The sequence below is a fragment of the Gavialis gangeticus genome, unplaced genomic scaffold, assembly GCF_001723915.1.
Source record: "Gavialis gangeticus isolate Ggan-Ray unplaced genomic scaffold, GavGan_comp1, whole genome shotgun sequence".
Classification (NCBI taxonomy): domain Eukaryota; kingdom Metazoa; phylum Chordata; order Crocodylia; family Gavialidae; genus Gavialis; species Gavialis gangeticus.
The window spans coordinates 204243959-204249737 of record NW_017729032.1 but is presented as its reverse complement, the minus strand read 5'-3'; the positions used below and the strand labels follow the sequence as shown (position 1 = coordinate 204249737).

The 5779-nt window shown below is 48.5% G+C and overlaps 1 long non-coding RNA gene across 1 annotated transcript in view; it reads left to right on the top strand.

Annotated features, from left to right (window-relative positions):
- The first annotated feature begins 4970 nt into the window (after nt 1-4970).
- The window catches only part of LOC109303365, a 15182-nt gene continuing 14373 nt past the window's right edge, over nt 4971-5779 (top strand). Inside the window, exon 1 of the long non-coding RNA XR_002099072.1 lies at nt 4971-5069. This is a non-coding gene — a long non-coding RNA (uncharacterized LOC109303365). The remainder of the gene's footprint in view (nt 5070-5779) is intronic.

Below are 5779 nucleotides of genomic sequence, written 5' to 3'. Positions count from 1 at the left end.
CCCCCGCCCGCTCCCCCAGCCCCCCCATGGTTGCCCCACCTGACGTGGCTCCGGCCCTTTAAGGAAAAAAATTGGGGAAAAACCCCGGACTCACCACTGCTGCAATGGCCTCGGGGCTTTGGGGGGGCTCATGCACCATGTGGGGAGCAGCAGGGATCACACCCACTGCTGGGCAGGAACAGTGAAACCAGGAGGTTGGGGGGGGGGGTTCTTAAAGGGCTGGAGCCGTGGCAGGTGGAGCAGCCACGCATGAGGACTGGGACAGTGGGGGGGGGACAAGGGGCTCATGCGGACCCCCCCGTGAAGCATGGGGCAGTGGGGGGCAGCAGAGATCGTCCCCCCACCCGGCAGCACCCACTGAGTCAGGGTTTTTCTTTTTTAATAAGTGCTGGGAGCTGGGGTGGGTGGGGCAGTCGTTGCCAAGCTAGCGGGGAAATGGGACTGGCTGATTTGGCCGAATCAACTCAGGACAGTGATTCGAATCACCAGATTGAATCGCTGTCCCCTGAATCGGCTGAATCTGAATCCAAAGTAAATACTAGCTGCTTTGCACAGGTGTATTAAGCAGTGATTCAGCAGTTTTCTCTGTATGGCCCCAGTTCAGGAAAGCACTTAAGCATGTGTGTGCCAGGGGCACAGGACCGGGAAGGGGGAAAGCCTTGTCCAGAGGCAAACCCCTAACCGAAGAAAAGAAAGAGAAAAAAAAAATAATTTAACTGTTCCGGGGCGGGGAGGAGCAAGGAAGCTTGGGGTGAGAAGCCGCCTGCGCTGTTTGTAAGCTGTGCCTATACACAGCTGGAGCCGGGTGATATTATGGGGAGACGCCACCCAGCGGAGATGAAAGGGAGCTGCGAAAGCGCGGGAAGACCACCGAGGGCCAGAGAACTGGCAAGGACCCACCGGCCAGGAGGGGACCAGCCACGGCGGACGGCAGCTGGCAGCGGATGGTAGCCGGCAGCGGCGACGGCAGCTGCGGAAGTGGCAGGGGATCCCTGACCCAGGGAAGACTGGCAGGGATCAAGGACACCGGCGGAGAGGCTGGCAAAGGCAGCAGCAGCAGCAGCAGCTGCAGGAACAGGAGCAGTGGAAGCAGTGGGAGATCCCTGAGCCGAGGATCAGCGGGGATTGAAGACGCCGGCAAGGAAGCCGGCAGGAAAGCCAGCTGTAGTAGCTGCAGCGGCAGGGAACCCCCGAGTTGGAGAAGCCTGGCAAGAGCCGAAGGAGCCGGCGGAGGGACCCATGGTAACCCCGGGGAGAACTGGCAGCCAAACCTAATCATAGGCAGTGGGGGCTATAGCCCTGAGTGGAGGCAGGGCCCGGAGAGGAAGAGAGAGGGACCCCAGCCAGGGCGAAGGCACGGGTCCCAACTCATAGGGTTCCCAAGTCTAAGGGCGTCGAGCATGCTAATGGTGTACAGAGCTCGCAATGGACGCTCCGTTTCCTTCAGGGTCCTTCTCCTCTTTCCTTTTGGCTACACTTCAGCACAGTAGCAGGTTTGTTCATTCTGTGTCACAACAGATGTTTCAGGGAAGAGGGGTTTAGGGTCAAGGCAGTGGCAGTGGTCCCCTTTAGGGCCCGTTTATTTCCATTCCCTTTGTGAGGGTAGATGAGTGGAGTCCTCAGCACCAGGTGAGGGTGGCTAGGACCCCGTGGAAGGGTTGAGAGAGAGGTTGTGCAGGAGCACCCTGGGAGCAGGTGCTAAGGCACCAGAGAAGACAGGCCCAAAAGCCAAAAGGTCTCCAGGCCAACCCACCAGAGTTCGGCCAGGGCCCAGGACGGTCACTGTCGTGAGGCAACACAGAGACCAGGGAAGACACCTGTGGGGGCTGGCCTCAAACTAGACTCGGAAGCCCATCTCAAAAGAGTGGTGCTTGGCTGGGGTGTAGGGGAGGTTAGAGCCCCGTAAGCGCCCGCCAAGACACATGACAGCCCTGGAGGCAGCTCCAAAGGGGACCCCCTCCACTGAAGAACCATTCAGAGTTGTGGCAGGCAAGTTAGGGGGTCTCCCGGAAGACAACCAAGGTATCCTCTGGGATCTGCACGTGGGACTCTGGCAGGCAAGATCAACTGCTTGGGGCAAAGGTGGCACGGGAGCATACAATAGAGCGGAGGCAGGCACAATGTGCTTAAGTATAAACGAACAGTGAGGTCAGTTAGACTGTGCTTAGAGTTAAGCCTGTGCTGAAGTGCTTTGCTGAATTGTGGCCATAGAGCTTTGTTGAGTAAGCAGGTATCTTTATTATATAGTCTCTTTACAGTTGCATGCTAATATTTCAGGATAATATAGTTGCTAAATTGAAAAACCAAAGCATGAGCACAACTATTAAGCCTCCTGTTATGAATGGGAGGAATCTCCCTAACCTCAGGGTAAATGGTAATGAAAATTAGAGCTGCAAAAGCAAGTTCTGTACTGGGCAAGGTGATTTTCTTTGCATACTAGTTTAACTCCATTAGCTTAAATAAAGTCACTCTTCATTTTCATTAATATGAGGAAAGAAATAGGCTTCTGAAACATTTAACCTTGGAAAAATAAGGTCTGATGTTTAGAAAACTGGATCCTAGTAACTTAGAACTTGACATGGGATACCTGTATTGTGGTAGAATGTCATCTGCAAGTGATTTCCACGTGTGCCTTGTAAGAGACCAGATATTTTTTGGCTACCAGTATTTGTCAGGACATTATATGTGTCCTGTGCCACCTCATACTCCCACATCAAGGTACAAAAAACAGGATGGCCAAAATTGTGCCTCAGTTTCCTCTTTCAACACATGGAAGCTGGATGGAACCCAACAGGTATTCAACTTGCTACTTCTTAGTTCTGGCTACAGTTCAAAAACTTATGAAATATTCAGAACTACTTCCCCCCCATCCTCCCACTATTTTCAGTGCTTTGAACTGATCAAGCAACCGTTAGACTAGGCTAAGTTGGTCAAACCCTTCCCCATATACCCCAACTTCTTCTTATGCACCTTCAACTGTGCAATTCCAGTATAGGGTCTCAAATGGTAGATTCATAATCCACAGCTGGAGTTCAACGGTGGGTTCACAATCCACAGCCTTTAAGTCCTGCCCATCTGGGATAGACTAATTCTTAAGAATGGCAACAGTTGGAGCATAATCTTCTACAGAAAAATCTCACAGATTTAATATGCTTAATGTTTATCCTTCTCTGCAATGACCTGTGATTGTAAGAGGCAATATGAAGTACAAAGACTTTTGCATCAGACAAGATTTAAACCCAAGTTTCTTGACAGATTCTTCATTCTTTGATAGTCTTTGGTTCCTGGAAGATGTACATTATTACATGATTAACATGTTAATTGCATAAAAAACATGATAAATGGTAACATGTCACACGTTCAACCAATTTGTCGCCATAAAATGGCAAACCAGCCACAAAGATATTCGACATTTAATGGGAAAAATCTAATGTGGAACACCTTTGTGGCTGGTTTGTATGGCGTTTTAAATTGAACCTGTGACTGGGAGCTGATGGACTTTCCTGCTGCAACAGGTTGCTCTCCCCAGCAGTATTTTTTTTTTCCTCTTCTTATTTTCAAGGGCTCCCCTCATAGGCTGCAGATAGAAGTCCCTCAATGTTTCCCTTCTATCTTTTGTCTAGTATCCCACTTTTACTCGCCTGCTATGTCTTGATGCAAATATTATTTAGATGTTCTTACAAACAGGAGACTGCCTATTGTACTTCTATATTGGGGTTCTCAGCCACCACGGGCCTTGCCCCCCCTCCCCCATTTTTTTCTACCTAGGCCTACCAGTCTAAACCCACCAGATAGGGTTAGACTCCAAAGCTATAGCTCTTTGATCCCCTTGGGTCTCATGGCCTTCCTTTTGCTTCCAATATGGAGCCCAGGCTTTCTGGCCCAGAGACCCATCCACTGGGCATAGAGCCAGAAGGCTGTAAGTTCAAGGCTGGGCAGTTGGCCAGAGCTCCCACTGCCCAAGGTCACCCTTTCTTTTAGCTTAGGCTACTAGCCAAGTTTCTCCTACTGGGACCCAGCTTAAAAGTCCTGCACCCAGCTCTCAGATGCTAGCCCTATACAGCTACACACAATAGTGCACTAGGCCCCTTGGCCTTTTATGACTGTGCCTAAGGCACTAATGAGACCACCTCTGTTACCTCTCAGCTCCATGTTCTTTGGGAACCCTGACACAGGACGCAGACTGTCCGACTCACAAAGAATCCCCCCCCCACCTAAACAAAAACTGATTAAGATACAGTGAGAGACACACCTAAAACCCTCCAGATAAGGGTGACAAGAGTGAAACAACTGCCTAAGGTCTCATTTGCATCTGAAATGGAACCAGATGACCATTCATTTACATGGAAGATGGAGAACAGAAAGCCTGAAGCAGAGACTGCAGTGAATTCTGGGATCAGAGAAGCAGGGGAGCACTGCATGATGGGGAATCTGTGATCCAAATGCTAATCAACCTATAATTTACACACACCCAGCTCAGCATTTATCAGACCAGTTCTAAATCTGGATATACAAAGGACTTCCCCTCCCCCCCACACACCCCTCTAAGCAGAAGTAAAGTTTAATAGGCATCTCAGGCCGTACATTCCCCAGTCCCATTATGGAAGGCCTATTTAAAACATAATTGGCTAAAACTCAGTTGCCAAGTTAGGGAATGCTGAGGCAAGAGACCAAGTCAGAGGGGGTATGGGCAACATTTGGACAATGGTAAAGGGTTCATCACAGCATCCAGCCCATTGGAGCCCTGACCACAAGTGTTGTCATACTTTTCCCAGGACAACTGGTGGAAGTCCTCCCCTCCCACAGGTTATTAAGTCCTCCCCTCCAATTATTGCCTTAAGTCTGTTAAAAGACTATAGTAAGATCTAGAAAAGTCATGCTAAACTGAGGCTTGTTCACAACAAGTAAAATTCTAAAACCCTGATGCTGCAAGCTATCTATTGTTTCTGAAGAAACCAGGAGATATCCCATCAATATATCTGCTATCCATAGGAATTTCAAGCTGACTCGTAAGTGTCTGGTTACTCCCTAACCTTATATGTTTCCTGATTATCAATCAGTTCTGAGATGTTCCAACCCAGATAACCCCTTGTCAATAGAAAAGACAATTATTTACACTATTAAGAATGCTTTAAAGAAGCTGAACTGAGGGTATAAAAATCTGTAAAAGAAGCAGCAGTGTGTGTGCTGACACCATCTGCTGTTCGAGAGGCTGAAGGAGGCAGATCATCTCCCTTCAAGGATCGTGCTACAAACTTTACTTGTCATCAAACAACCAGAATGCTTTGGACTGGTGAGATCCCAGCACTCTCTCTCTCTTTTCTCTCTAGGCATAAAATTCTGAACCTGAACTGTATTAGTTAAGCTTGAGCTAAGTTTCCCCAAATACTTAGTGAAACCAGGGTAGTATTGTAACTGTTCGTGTTTGTTTTTCTTGCATGTCTATTACTACTAGTGCCATTATACATTTCATATACTTAGCAATAAATAACTTTTATAGTCAAACTGGCAGTAACTGGGTATATTTTTCCTTCTCTACTTCACTTTCCTCACTTGCTCTGCAGGAACACTTCTTTTACCTAAGTTAAAAATCCCGGTGAAGCCCAAAAATACTGTGGGGTCTGCTCATCAAGAGGCTAAAGATTGGGACGTGCTGAGTTTGAAACACATAAGGGGATCAGCTTGTACAGGCTGATTGACCCAGTTTGACTCAGACCTGCCCTAATGAACTGAATGCTGGCCCATGGACACCCAGCCAGATTCAGAGGTATTCTGTTTA